The sequence below is a fragment of the Acromyrmex echinatior genome, chromosome 3, assembly GCF_024713525.1.
Source record: "Acromyrmex echinatior isolate Ae372 chromosome 3, ASM2471352v2, whole genome shotgun sequence".
NCBI lineage: Eukaryota > Metazoa > Arthropoda > Insecta > Hymenoptera > Formicidae > Acromyrmex > Acromyrmex echinatior.
The window spans coordinates 1759820-1775012 of NC_141854.1; the positions used below are offsets into that span (position 1 = coordinate 1759820).

The 15193-nt window shown below is 37.2% G+C and overlaps 1 protein-coding gene across 1 annotated transcript in view; it reads right to left on the minus strand.

Annotated features, from left to right (window-relative positions):
* Positions 1-15193, minus strand: part of MESR6 (misexpression suppressor of ras 6) — a 697505-nt gene that overhangs the window by 195867 nt on the left and 486445 nt on the right. The window lies entirely within an intron of this gene.

Here is a 15193-nt window from a genome sequence, read left to right on the forward strand (position 1 = left end):
CGCTTGTTTGCGCGTATTGGAGCTAAACGGGGGGTTGGCTCGCTTCCGCACACGATTGTCGGACCCGGACGATTGACCGAGAGGCCGAGTGGTTGGGGGTTGCTGTAGCACGCGGGCGTGGTGCGCGCGATAAAAATGGCGCACGCTCGACGCGACGAGGGAGACCATCCCCCACCCCCCCCTTTTTATTCCCGCATAAATGCCGTGTGTGTGATGCACCCCCAACAGACCGCCCCGGAGAGACTACCCTGTCGAAAAAACACTGTTCCTTTCTCTCTCTCTCTCTCTCTTTCTTTTATCCCCTCATTCCACTGTCGCCACCCTCGCGTTTGGAACCATCTATCCATGATTGGGAGGCACGAGCCTGTTTAACCCTCGAACGGCTTATTATGCGGCAGTCGTATGAACGGGCGGATAGATGGATGGCACGAGAATGGTTTCAGCGAAGGCCAGGACGACAGATTGAAGGATTTTGGAGGGTTTCGACGGTTTCTCGTGTCGCATTGCGAAGAGAAGAGGTTTCCTTCTTTGTGGGTTCAAGTGGACGAAGTAGGCGTTGTGGTAAAGGCAGAAAGACCTGTTTTATGTTGTAAACGTCGTCGATGACAAACGATTCGATTAAAGTTCTCAGGCTTGCTGATGACAGGATTTTTGTCTCGCTTCTAGTGATGCGATAGAATAATAATCATGGAAACAGACCATCGAAATTTTTATTTTCGTAGCCTATATTAATGTTTAATATGATAATAAAAATCTGAACAATTGGATAACGAACAATTCTAGGCCTTTGAAAATGTTTATTAAAACGCTTTAACGACTCGAGAACTGATGTGATGTGCTAATTGATACGAGCAATTTATTGGGTGACAGCACAGGATGAGTTATAGTTCTCCTCGACAGCTTGTCATAACATTAGAGCCATGATGGTGCCATGGAATAGACACTAAAAGCAATCAATAATTAAGTAAGGTTAGGAAGTTAGGTTCGGAAGTTCAACCGTTTGTTGCATTGTGGGTTTAGCGCGTAAATACAATAGAATATGGCATTTAAAATATAAAATTTTTTTTTAGACAGTTCAAAATTATTCAATCAAAGTATTCAATTATTTATACGTAATTATAACCGTTCATTGATGATCATATTAATGTTTTAAAAGCAAATATTTATTAATAGATTTAAGATATGTATGTACAATATATTCAGACTTATCTCCCAATATACATTTTAATCAAAATAAATTGAATTTACAGTTAAAAAATTGTACTATAACTAAATTTGTGTTTCCCAATTGATGAATATCGTGTGGATAGCATCGCTTGGGTGATTCAAGCAGCCCGTGCGACATCCCGGGCACCTGATGCCGTTGTTAAAACAAAAAAGAGCCAACGAGCACGTACATAAAAAAAACCATGGTGGTGAAGCAACGGGTAAAATCATCCCCTACAATCCCATTTCCGAGTGCAATAAACCAGACGATGGAGGAGAACATTGCTCAGCAATAAACCGATCCGGATGAACGTTTCGTCGTGTACCGAACGATATCGTATCTGAAATTTCACAGAATGTTCGATCGTTTCACGCATCCGTGATCCATCTGTCTGTCAATATATTCCGCTCATATACGCACTTGTAAAAAGAACTATATTATTTTTAACGCTAATCTAATCATTTTATTTTAAACACAAGAGACTTTTATGTCAGATATCCGCAGATGCACTTGTTTCTTTCGCTTGGTAATAAAAAGTTCCTCTATAAAAAAATAGAACTTTATTAGAAGATGATAGATTTTTTTATTTTTCTGTTTACAATATTCGCCCTAATAGATAATTTTGTTGCACCATGACAAATATTATACACTGATTGGTCGAAAAATGCTTGGCTGCATGAACCAGACCACTTTAACAAAACAGATTCTCCGGGTATCGCTTTAAATAGCGAGACGAAGCGATATTCCGTCGGACTGACCGATGCACATGGTACGTGCATGGATTACGTGCCCGCAATGTAGAAAGGGTCATGCTCACGCACGAGAAAACCGATTATCTATTGCACCGCACCGAGCGCGTAGATAACTCTATCTTAATGCACAATAAGGAAACGTGGTACGTGCGTTGTGCGCATTAGAAGAGAGAGGACAAGGTAGATTTCAATTATTGAGATAATAACGAAGGAGAGAAAGTAAGTGGTCTGTTAAATTGTAAACCAATGTCTCCATTATTAGTTTAAACTCGTTAACATAATTGTTACATCATCTGCAATGAGATTTCTTCAATTCCAGCACTGAACAATTCGCAAAGCACAAATATTACTTATTTTACAACAATCTTTTAAATACAAGAATATTCTGTTGTACAATATATATCATGATATGATATATATCATATATATATCATATATATATCTTATATATACTTGTATATATCATGTTATTTTAAATAATAATTCAATAAATTTTTGAGATAGATATGTCGAAAAATTACTAGATCTGAGATAAAGACTTGTGGAAAAAAAAATTTAGATATGGATTTCCTCAGAAGCACTCTATAGAAGTAACTCTGCAGCAATAACTGGCAATTTAAAATACATTCCGTTCGGTTGAACATTCAGTACAATTTTGTGGAGCAATAGCGAGGAAAAGACCTCCCGCGATCTTTTAACTTTCCAAACGGCGTCTCGCTCATAAACCCAACCCGTCCGTGAGCCTTGTCCCTGAGAATCTCTGTCCTTTGACTATCGCTATACAATATTCATGCTACCGTGCCAAGTGTCTCGCAATAACTTAGTTATCTCACGATGATTGTGACTCAAATATGCGCATGCGGAATATTAATGCCGTCGGAAAGAGCGCGCGCGTTGCAATATGCACAGAGACGCGACGCGACGCGACGCGTCCGTGGTACTTGGGTGCAATGGGTGCAACGCGTGGAGAGGAGGAATTGCGACGCGGCGAGGGAAATGACGGGCGCCGATTACAATTGCGTTGTCTCTACCGCATCGCGGCGCGGCGCGGCGCGTAGCCGCGTTTACGCACGCAGGCTGCTGCCTGCTGGTGGAGTTGGACGCTGTTGGACCGGGGGTGTATTGGGCAACGTGCACGCTGTCGATAGTTATTGCTTTGTTATTGGGCCATGCGACCGGGACGCGCTGCCGAGCGATGCGGCGCCGAATATTGCACGGCGCGGCGGAGGTCGTTTTATTGGAAATTTCCCGCGGCCCACTTCTGGATTTCCGCGATTTTCCCGTTCGCGCGGACGTGACGACGCGTGCCAGCGCGGCGCTTTTCCACGTTCGCTTTCTCCCGGCACTCGCTTTTGCGCTTTTTTTTTTCGCCCTTTTTGCATCCTCTTTTTTTTTCCGAGTGGTGTCCTGTAAAATCCGGGGCTTCCGAGTAAATCCGAGTTTATTATTAAATCAAAGCTCGTAACGCGACACGCGCGCAAACCTGTATTTTTTTTAGAATTTCTAGGTCACTGGAGATGATTTCAAAGTATTTCTAGCTGTATAAAATGTGAATTAAATGAAGAACTTTATGGTATTAGAAAAATTTGGACACATTATAATGTTTGGGATTATTATAACAAAATTAAATGATGATGCACAATGTAAAATTGTAATTGCACAAAGATTCGAGATAATTTGATATAATATTTCATCACTAGAGAGAGTTAACGTGTCTGGATTTATAGCATATTTCATCAAAAAGTTCGATATGCAAAGGTCTTTCTACGCTAACAGTTCCCTCCATTTTCGGAAGAACGTTCGATCCAATTGGATCCAATCACGAACGGTAGGGACGTGCGGCTGCACGTGGCTTAATTGATTTGATTTCGAGGGGTTTTCATCCCACTTTCGAAACGTACTTCCCTGCAACGTGACATTAAACATTGTGTGGCACTCCTCCCTTTTTGCTTTGCCTTACCCTTACGATTTTCCCAAAAGGTCTCCCAAGGTTCTGCTTACGTCCACACAACAAACATGCGCGTAAAATTGAAAGTTTTTAATGCCTTCCAGTATGTTTGCAGCGATTATATTTCTTTGTAATATTTAAAAACATATCTTTTCTTTATACTGATAATAGTATAACTCGACTACTTTATTCTGTAAAAGAATGGAAAAAAATCAGCGAATCGCATGTCGTGAAGCCTCTTTGTGAATGCAGACACGTCAGACGCCATTATAATACTTCCGATTGTATTGTACATAAGTTACATGTCTTCTGATTGTGTTCGTCCATGACTAGTAACTTCCATCTTGTTTCTCTGAACGCAATTGATTATGTGAATAAATTACACATAATGAAGGAGAACTATTGCTTTATGAAAACGCAATCGACTTTCTTTCGCGATTTTCTTTATATACGAAAAATATTTTTCACCAGTAATGATATTAAAATGACCGAGCTTTGATTGTTCAGAAAAATAATTTTCAATTTTGCACAACAAAATCGAAGATCGATTAGTGATAAATAAATAGCCTGATACTTTTTCTCGTTCATTATTTATTTGTACCACCAATTTAACTAAAATTTATAAAAATGTAACTATTATGATTAATAAAATAACAGTGTCATAGTAACTAATAGATTTCAACTTCAAAGTCTTTCTGATATATCATCAGAAGTTTAATCGAAGTTTAATCGAATTTTTATTTGAAGAAACACGATTGCTCTTCTCTCTCTCTCTCTCTCTCTCTCTCTCTCTCTCTTTATATGATGTTAATTATCCTGTTGTATTAGAGTCGGTTTAATCGTGAAAGGATGAGTTGTCATAGCAGAAAACCGCAATTGCTCATGATGATTCCACGTTTCGTCACACGTTTGTTGCAAAATCTAATTTAGAGCGTATATATCACATGATAGTTGAGTTGGCGTCTATGCGACTCGAGGCAAATTGTGAGCGTAGAGCCGATTTCATCAACGTTCGCGCGAGGATATCATCGATCTCTTCGCCTATTACAGGACCAACCGAACCTAGCTTGCCAGCACCGGAAACCACAAACGCGAATGATGATTCAGTGACTCGTCATGCGTTCGTTACAAAATCTAATTTAAAATTGAGATATTGTGCGAGATTAAGGTGTGGAAAGTTCTATCGTGTCGCAAGAAACCACTAGCAATTATGCTAACTTCGTCAATTATAATTTAATTGGAAAGGCGTAAAAAGTTCATAACATGTGGCTGTAAGCGCAAAAACTTTTCAGATTTGACTCGCTTAGTTTTTATTGGATGAAATAAGCAATGTGTGTATTCACGCCTAATTTATTATTATACAATGCATACATTCTTAATTGTTACATGCACTTTTAAAATGCAATTAATTATGTTCATGTTTTGATCCATAATTGTAGTATGTTAAGCAGTTAATCTAAACAAAGGGAGCATAATCTGCATAATAGAGAAAAGAAATCGTGCATCGCCTCGTTCTACAATGTAATTTTCAATATCCAGCTTATTAACCCGGAATAATACCGCGTCCCTGGAGCTTTAACCCTCCTTGAGATTACACGGCTTGTCGTCGTGTTGGTAGTGGTAGATCCAACATAATATATACATATATTCGAATGAAATCTTATTCATGTCTCGTATTGCTGGGGTGAAGGAATGTGCATAGTCGTGAATTGAGACGAAGAATTACGAAGTAGTAGAAGCAGCGAGTATAGGCCAATTATTCCAACTAAAATTTCGAAATTATATTATATTAGGTGTAACTTCTTTACAGACTATCGTTCTACATTGTTTGATAAAATATGTCGTATTATATATTTTTTTCTGATCTTTCCAATTGAATTAAAAAAAATATTTTATATATACGTATATTCGAGAAAACAAAATAAAATATTTAGATTCATGTAATATTTTGAAAGAATATTTTCAGAAAATTAATTTTCATTCTAACATAGTTAAATCATGTGATACTTCCATCCCCCCCATAAAACTGATTAATTTCACTGTATAAATTAAAAGAATTTATGAGAATAGTTTTTCGATTGAAAAAAAACTAAGCAGATTAAAGATTAACAATGAACGTTGTGAGTTTAATTTGATGACTGCGTGACTTCATTAGTTCTTCTCGCGCAAAACGGAGGAAGCCCTTTTCCTGTGTCCCTCCAATGCGACGCCTATCTATCCACGACCACGTAGGCGTTTTTATGCGAACATTCCCGCGCCCTAACTCTTCTTTTCGAGCTCAAGTGTGCCAGGCGAGTATTAAAGTTCTGTTTTACGTGCTATCGCGCGGAAATGACGAATCCCGTTCTTCCTCGTGCTCCTCTTGGCAGACAAGTTAATGGTCGAAGCTTCCACGGACTTTCATAATTTCGAGGAAGACGAATCTCTTTCTGGGAGGAGGCGTTTCGGAATCTCACTTTTCTTTCTGTTTGGAGCTTTTCAGGAAGTTTGATTGCTACAACGCATCGTGATGTGTCAGGAAAATGTCAGCGTTCGGCTTGTACGCGAGAGACGAACGATTTTGGATGATGAATGATACACAGCTATAAGAAGCGTTACGTTATGTGAGCAGCTGCTCTTCTCCTCGTTCATAAGCGCATTTGCACATGAGATAGCGGACAGCTTACGTCATTGTGTAAATTTATCTAACGAATTCCGAATTATTAGCTGAAATAACAGAGCGTCAGTAATTTGTTAAAGTACTATTAATCAAGTAATATTGAATAAAGAGGAACACTAAAATAGATCTATTTGTACGATTATGTCACGTTATATTCGATGTGACTGAATCATTAAAAAGTAGTCAAAAGTAATTGAAAAGAAAAATTATCGATAAGTAAAAAAAAATTAAGGAAGGTAAGAGGTCTCATGACTTTCAAATTTCTTTGCATAATTTAGAAAGACATTAGAGCGACGGTAATAATTGATTTAAATCGCAAAGTTTCACGTCATTATAATAGCTATTCTGGCTATTTCCTGAAACAAAATTATCGACGTTAGCGTACAGTATGAATAACTGTGTAAATTATACATGTCAATATCTACATATATCTCTTTGGTCGCTTCGTGTATCCAGTGTCGATTATTTTTGCCGGATCAATATTTCACGCCTCTCCTTGCGTCCCAGTAACAACGAGCAATTTCGTTCGTCGATGAACGGGCGGGCACCTTGCTATTCACCTTGAAACCGGTCCAACGGTGCTTCCCTTCGGCTCGGGCCGATCGAATCGAATCTCCATGTCCGATCTCTCGTTCATCCGCAAACGAGTTCCATCGCGAAGCGGCTACGAGAATGATTCGCAAGTACCGGTGTTTACTCGTGCAGTCATCTTCTAAATTGCGACGCATTTATGACTGCTTGTCGATGAGAGCTCGATGCAGAGGCAAAAAAAAAAACAGATTATTGCTACGCAGGCTCTCATATTTCGAAGTGTGCTGCCCGGTAAGATCTAGAAGAGACAGTAATATCCATCTTTTATGTTCAGTAATTAGATGCGTACAGAAGAGGCGGACGGGAGAAGAAAATAACGTTTTATCGAATACCTTTGATCTCATAAGGCATGCTAATAGCGATTGGTTATTCTGATTTCGACGACCGTTGATGCAGTTGCACGCCGGCTTGTATGGACACGACAGTGCTCTCTTACGTAATTAATTACCGAGGGGGATGCTTGATCGATAGAGAATAACTAATTATCTTTATGCACTGCGGAATCGTTCGGCAACCATCGCAGGCCGATTCTCGCTGATTTTCACGTTGTCCTTGTGGCATCGTCAATGCCAGAAATAGAACACAAGAAGAGGATCTTATTCGGCCACCGTCGTGACATTTCAAAATGTGCTACCCTTCTGATCGAAAATTCGAGCGCGTGCTGCGGGAAACACAAAAGAGGAAGAGTCGGTGAGACCGAGAAAGAGATCGCTCGACAGTGATATGTAATGTATCTGGCATGACAAGGCGAGAGCAATTAAATGTCGCCGGATGCAGCTGCAGGCGATTGCGTCATCGGAGCTACTTTGTAACCTTGATCTCTTCTCGGAGGGGTCTCTTCACCGTGGCTGCCTCCTCCTCTCTTTATATCAAGTAACTCGCTCGTCCACCTCCGCCTCCGCCTCTGTCTCCGTCTCCGTCTCTCTCGTCCCTTTCGAAACTTCAGTGTCCCGTCCTCTCTTTGGCTGTGACGATTGGCGTTGCCGTCGGACGACGCCGTTTGCATTCTGCACTTGTACCGCGACAACTTCTGCGCCTTTTTACGATCCGCGGAAGATTGTAATGACGTTTTACGACCACACACACACACACACACACACACACACACACACACACACACACACACACACACACACACATACACGCGAGGTTCTTTCGAAAAAATGACTACAACGGTTTAATAAAAAGTCACAATCCTATCCCTCCGTTTAGGATTTTACGATGATACGTGTAGCGTTTTATAGTATGTCGAAGCGGAAGAGTCCGATCGATTGGCTGGTCCACGATCGGTTAGTCTGAAGGCGCGTCGCATTAAAAACGCGCGGTTTATCATATGGTTAACGATCGACTTCTTGAACAGGTTTCAGTATGCTGCACGCGATCACCTTGTCCGGTTGACGAGAGAATAAATTAATAATTTAATAATCATTGAAAGAAGTGACAGGTTAACCTGTTGCACAAAAGGTTGTCGCTGGCCTTTAGAACAGCTTTTGCAGTCTGCTTTCTGGAGCCATCGCGATTCTCCATCCTTGCGGCGATGCTACAAAAACGCGCGACGAAGCGGACCCTTTTTTGTTGTTTTCGGTCGCGTCGTGATACTTGCAAAGAATCGTGGGACTTGTTGAACTGTGTACCAAGAGTTTAAGCTCTTTATATTAGCATACCGTTAAGGATAAATTAACAATTTAGTAATCATTGATGGAGTTGATTTTAAAATAGTTTCCGCTGTATTCGCTCTTTGGAGTCTTTGCGAATCTTAACGCGGTGATATGTATATGTTACAAAAACGCATAACGAAACGGATCGTTTTTTTGCTATTTTGATGAATTGTAATCCTATCGAGACTTATTGAACCATAGCCATAGTTTAAGTTCATTATGTTCTTGTATGTTTCTTAAGAGTATATTCTCAGGCATGCTTCAATATGTTCCTACCATAGCTCCTATATTCACTCTAACCAGCTACGGTTGAAGGAAATAGGAGTATGCGACGCGAACAAACCTCTTGAGTACCGTCAAAGTTTATTGTCATTTTGCCAGAGCCAAAGTGCGCATGTGTTACATTATACGAGAAATTAAGAGAGTATGTATGTAGAATTATATGGAATAACATGAGAAGATTAATGATAAATGATAAGAAACATACAATGCCATGTTATAATTTATTTATATAATTTAACATTTTAATTATTATAGCACTGTATATTTCTTATTATGCTGTATTGTAACATAAGATGGTAAGAAACTTACAATGCTGTATTATATAAATAAAAGACGATATGTCGAGACAAAACATTGGAGAAGCTATTTTATCAACTCAGTCAATTTAGGATTGGTTCAAATTAAGGTCAAAGTGGTCACGAACGTGGATGCGGGCGCGTAAAATCTCTTAAGGAGGAAAAAGAAGTTCCCACGAATCGTGGTAAACGTTGCAGGGAAGCCTAGTCTTCGTGCGTAACGAAGAGCTTCGTCTTAAATTCAATTCACACATGGTTAAACAAGCGTCACGTTTCTCTTTTTTTTTCACACAATCGTACTGTCACCGTCGTTGAGTCAAACGTGATGGCTCATACCCTTTTAGAGCTCGTACGACACCACTTTTATTGCTCCTTTTCCAAGAATAACGAGCGAGCAGGGAACACCACAGTAGTAGAACATTATTAATTTTTTAGTGCTTTCAACAATGTAACGTTCCATTTTGCTTAGGAAACATGTAAACGCTATAAAATATCTCTACATAGTAAAATTCCAATGGATACGATAGACGATGGACTAAAAAGAAAATCGACGAAACTAGTAAAATAGCTTTATTTCTGACGATAACAGAACCCGCGATCGATACTGCCAAAATAACTTTAACTGCAAAATTTACTTCTCGTCATATGTCAAACGAATTTCAGGCAGGCGTCAAAGATTGAATATCGACTTTTTGTGACTCGGGTCACACGATCTATTGCCTTCGTACACGTTTGCGCATATATCGCACACCCTGTTCGGCCCGATTGGTTCGGCGGAAAGCCGATGCCGCCAGCTACTCTGAATAATTAAACTAGCTCTCTGATGCGTGATCTGATTGGTTTCACGCACGGAAATTCTCTACGCGTTCGCATTTTGTGACAAAAAAAAATACTGCATGTTTAGTTCGATCTGTATTGCGGCGTCGCGTGACATTTGCGATATCAAATTTAGCTCTGTTACTATCCTCACATGCGATTGATAAAACATAAAAATGATATCGCAGAAAAAGCTAATTAATTAATTGCTTCATTTATTTATTTTTTAATATTTCATAATCACAGATTGCACATTCGCGCGTTTGAAGATATAATGAATCCGTACAAGAAAAAAATGGTTTTGCTGAAGTGTTTAAAAATTTAGCTGGACAATCAGATAATATGAAAATAATTTTGTTGGATTAATCCAAATAACTGTAGCTGGTTGTTGAAATATCAAAACTTTTATAGTATTGCTTATCATGCATTCCTATACAATTATTTTGATACTTCAACAAAATTATTTTCAAATTTTTGTCCAGCTAAACTTTTCAGACACTTCAAAATTGTTTTTTCCATGCAGACAATTTTAGCATACAAAATATAACTGTAAGCTTCTACGACTCGGTCAATCGAGAAAATTACTCTCTAAATCTGAATCAGTGAATACTCACTGAGAGACATCAATTTTAAGTACGCCATTGATAACCAGTGAATATAATGTGGAATCTCTAATCTAACTAATCTTGCTTTAGTATATCAATTCAATGTACAAGGTATTGGAAAATTGGAAATGACATGCAAATATCGATATTTTAATTATATAATACTCAAACTTTCTTTTTTTTTTTTCAATTGAATTTCATTAATTCACATTTAAAGAGTACCAAAATTATGGCATGTTGTACGTGTATTTGTATGAGATATGATAAAATATCAGAAATATTTTTAAAGATTCGCGATAAAAGTTCACAGAAGGATTATTAGCATGTAAGAGAATCTTAGGTACTCACTGTATCATACTACATTATACACTGTTAGAAATATTCTTAAATTTCATTAAATTTGAAGTTATACAATTTGAACTTAATTTCATGACATTACATTAAATTTAATGTATTTATAATTAAAAAATATATTTGTGTACATATATATAAAATTTAATGTATTTTTCATGAAAATTTATGAAATTTAATGTACACGTTCATTACATTTATGTAATTACCGTAACTTAATTTTCAGTTAAATCATTCATTACTTTTAATTTCGTTCATAACCACGAGCTTCATTTACATGTAAAGGAAGCTCGTGGTTAGGTTAGGTACATTTCTTTCTGTACGTCAAACGTCTTTCTTAATCGACAAATCGATCGAGAAAACACGCTATCCACGTGAGCATAAGGTGCTCGAATAAGTATTTCACGCAAATAAAGACCTCGCGGTAATGATATCATTCGACTGACTCAACAGCGGTCACGTTGACCAGGCTAACACGTTTAAGTACGAACAAATGGCAATCGATGCTATTAATCGGCCGATAATCAAATCACTCAATTGACTTGGTTTTCCTTTGAACGTCCGATCAACGCCGATTACAGGGCACTTCTTCCTTCCGTGTTTTGCACTAGTTCGTGCGAAAGTTCATCGCGAGTGCGAGCAACCTTTGGCAAACAAAGTCGCATCTTTATAAATAAAATCCACAGTTTTAGATCATGTAATTATATGTTAATTTGCACGTTCTTTTTAATTCTGGAATATATAAAATAATTCACATAAATCGAGACTGTATTAGAATAAAGTTGAATAACAGAATGCTTTATCGTCTTAAATAAAATATAAAAGTTTATAAACAACTAATAATCATATTCCGAAAATCCGAAAACTTTTCTTGAAAATGTAATTAAATAATAGAAATTGTGTGTGGGATGTACATTAATTTAATAGATTTGATTTTTAGGTGATGTTTTTTTATATATTATGTGTTCAGAATAGAAGAGTATTTTAACAAATATTACCTAGGAGAGTAAAAGATATTTGATATAATACTCGGATGAAAATACTTCTGATTATTTCATCATATCTAAATTCACTATTAGCCGCGCGTTTTTGTCATTAGATTACGTACGAAGAAATTGATTGTACGATTTGGGCGGAAAAGATATTCTACTGCCCATTCTTCGGCTCTCTTTGTGACGAATGCCCCGCAGAAAAAAATCAGCCATAACCAGTTATGCACTACGTGTTCGTAATAATTACGCCGTGCGATTCACGAACGCAAACGCGATTGTAATTGGAGCATTCGTGTTCTTTTCTTCTCTTCCTCTGTCTCTCTCTTAACGTTAGATATCTCTCCCACCCCCCCTTTCTGTGCGCTGCACAGTTCGTCGTCATCTTCCTCTTCTTCCGCGACAGCGCAGCGGCATGGCATCGTGTCATTCTTCACCGCCAGGGGCGTCGGTGTGCTGGTAGACAACTTCGGAGGAAGTAGAGGGGAGAAACCATGCAGGGCCGTGCGTGTCCTCGGCGTGTGTGTTCCTCCGCTCGGTGCCCCTCCGAGACTCTTCAGTTCTTCGCGGACCTTCGTACGGATAGGTTTCACGGGATCGAACATTCGGGATTTCAAATATCGCCGGCCATGAGGGATACGAATCATCTAGAATTTCGTTTCGATTAAGAAACGATTATAATTGCAAGAAGATATTTCGAGAGATATTTTTTTCAATTTTTAATTATAAAAAAATTTCTCAGATAACTTGATGATTAACCAGTGGCAACGTGGCAGTGATCGTGGAAGGTTCACGTGATTAGCTGTCTCATTGAGCTCTTCCTCAATGTGTTTAGTGCGTGGCAGTGTGAAGGATTGCTCCTTCATTTCGTTCGGTTCATTAAACTCGTCTTTTCGCACTGAACGCAAGAAGATAATGTACCAATTGTTCCCGTTGTATAAAAATATTAGTGAGAGTGAATCTTTCGATATGTGGACACACACTATTTACATTTATGTACTCTGAACCTTATACTCCAATCTTACGATAAGAAAGTGCATGCTATCATCATGTAGGAGAAATATTTTAATTATAATTTACTTTATAGATGTTGTTCTTATAAGCTTTTTTTAATTTTCACTTGATTTCAATTATTTCATAATAATATTATCAATATGTTCGAGTTGCAATTTTTTAGTTTAATCTATATTACTAAAATCTATTTTAAATTACTAAATTTAAATGACGATTATATTCTAACTTGTTTGCTTAAGGCTATTACATATAAAGCCTTGGTAGTCTAAAGGTTTAGGATGCTAATATTTTTCGCAATAAATTTATTTACAATTTTTCAGTACATTAACATCTTTCTAATATGATGCCTGATTAAGCATCAAATTATTAAAAATTGCTTGTGAATTTAATTTAATTTGTAATATTATTACAGTAGTTTAATTATATACGTTTATAAAAAAACCAATTCGGCGCGCAGTTCGAATAACCATAAATGCATATACATATATATATATATAATTCACATTAAATTATTTAAGCATTAAAGATCCAGCTTCGATCGTTATAGGCATTTAATTTCTAGTTCTTATTGGTTGTGTTCTCACATGTACGATCTAAAAATAAGATTCTTTTTGTGTACATATATAAAGGTATGTATCTTTCATGTAAAACGTAGAAAAACATAAAATTCAAATGTCTATTGCTTGTGATATAGCGGGTACTCATCGACTGAAACACTAATGAAGGATGAAGAAAGAAGAGAGAGATGGTATCTAATGAATATGGTAGAGATCCAGCAGCGAGGTATAGAGTTCCTACGTAGTGTTCAGAAAGTAGGAACTTCATACCGTGCTCTTGGACTTGCCGAAAGATCTTCGATCGATACTCTACGTACTCGATTTCCACAACGATAAAAGAGTTCGAGACGCATGCAATCGCGATGACAAGGGGAAGAACTGATGGTGAGAGAAGCAGTGTGATTAGCATAAGATATAAATCGACAAAATCTGCAATCTCCCGATCGGATGCTGAATGCGAGATGCGAATGCAAACTACGTAAGTCACGAGGTATAATTAAGTTGAAAGACACAAGGAGTTTTGTATAAGCATTAGATAACCCAAAGACATTATAGGCAGACTAGAAGAGAGTGCAGACCAGCAGACAAATACATTCCGCGATATTTTATCAGTATCCAAGAATCACTTGCATGATCGTTACTCAAAGATGTGTGTTAGTAAATATAAATATATGGAATTTTAAATTGCAATCTCAATAGCGTGAATTATTAAATCAAATAGATGGTGCGTAATGGTGGTTTCTTTAATAACTGTGATTACATATTTTTTTTATAAGTATTAAAATCTACACGTTTACATTTAGAACTAGCATGATAACTTATATATTTGTATTTTCCTTTTTAATATAAAATGTAATTGTACGCTGAAAAGAGACTGGTAATAGCTGTCAAATATTGAGTAAAATAATTTCATTTAAATGTTAATATAACCAAGAGCAATTTTATTTTTCTAAATATTTAATAAGTTTGTCAAACATAATAAAATAAAACCAACCGTTTGGTAATAATTACTAATAATTACTAATAATTAAATATTTAAACAAATAAAATTATTTTTTGTTATACTTATCGAACATTTGATTGAAATTATTCCATCAACATTTGATGGAAACTATTATCAGACTTTCTTCAGTGATATAATTTTCACGATAGCATTAAATTAAATGCGAACTTTATAATAAACTGTTAACGATATTAGTAATTTGGATTCAAAACGAATTTATTTATGTAGGTACGTTTGCAAAGTAAAACGTTTTGCTATGTAAAGAAAGTAAAGAAAGAACGAAAGACAGTTTAGTTCTATAACGCAAAAGCAGGAAGAAAGAAAGCTGCATTTATATCGACGCGATAAAAAAAATGTAAATAGTTAGAACGGAAACAAATATAATTATATTTGATCATCTAGTGTTACATGTATATAGAAAGTGAACATGTGCGTCAACAGAATTATTTTCAAACTATTTTTTGA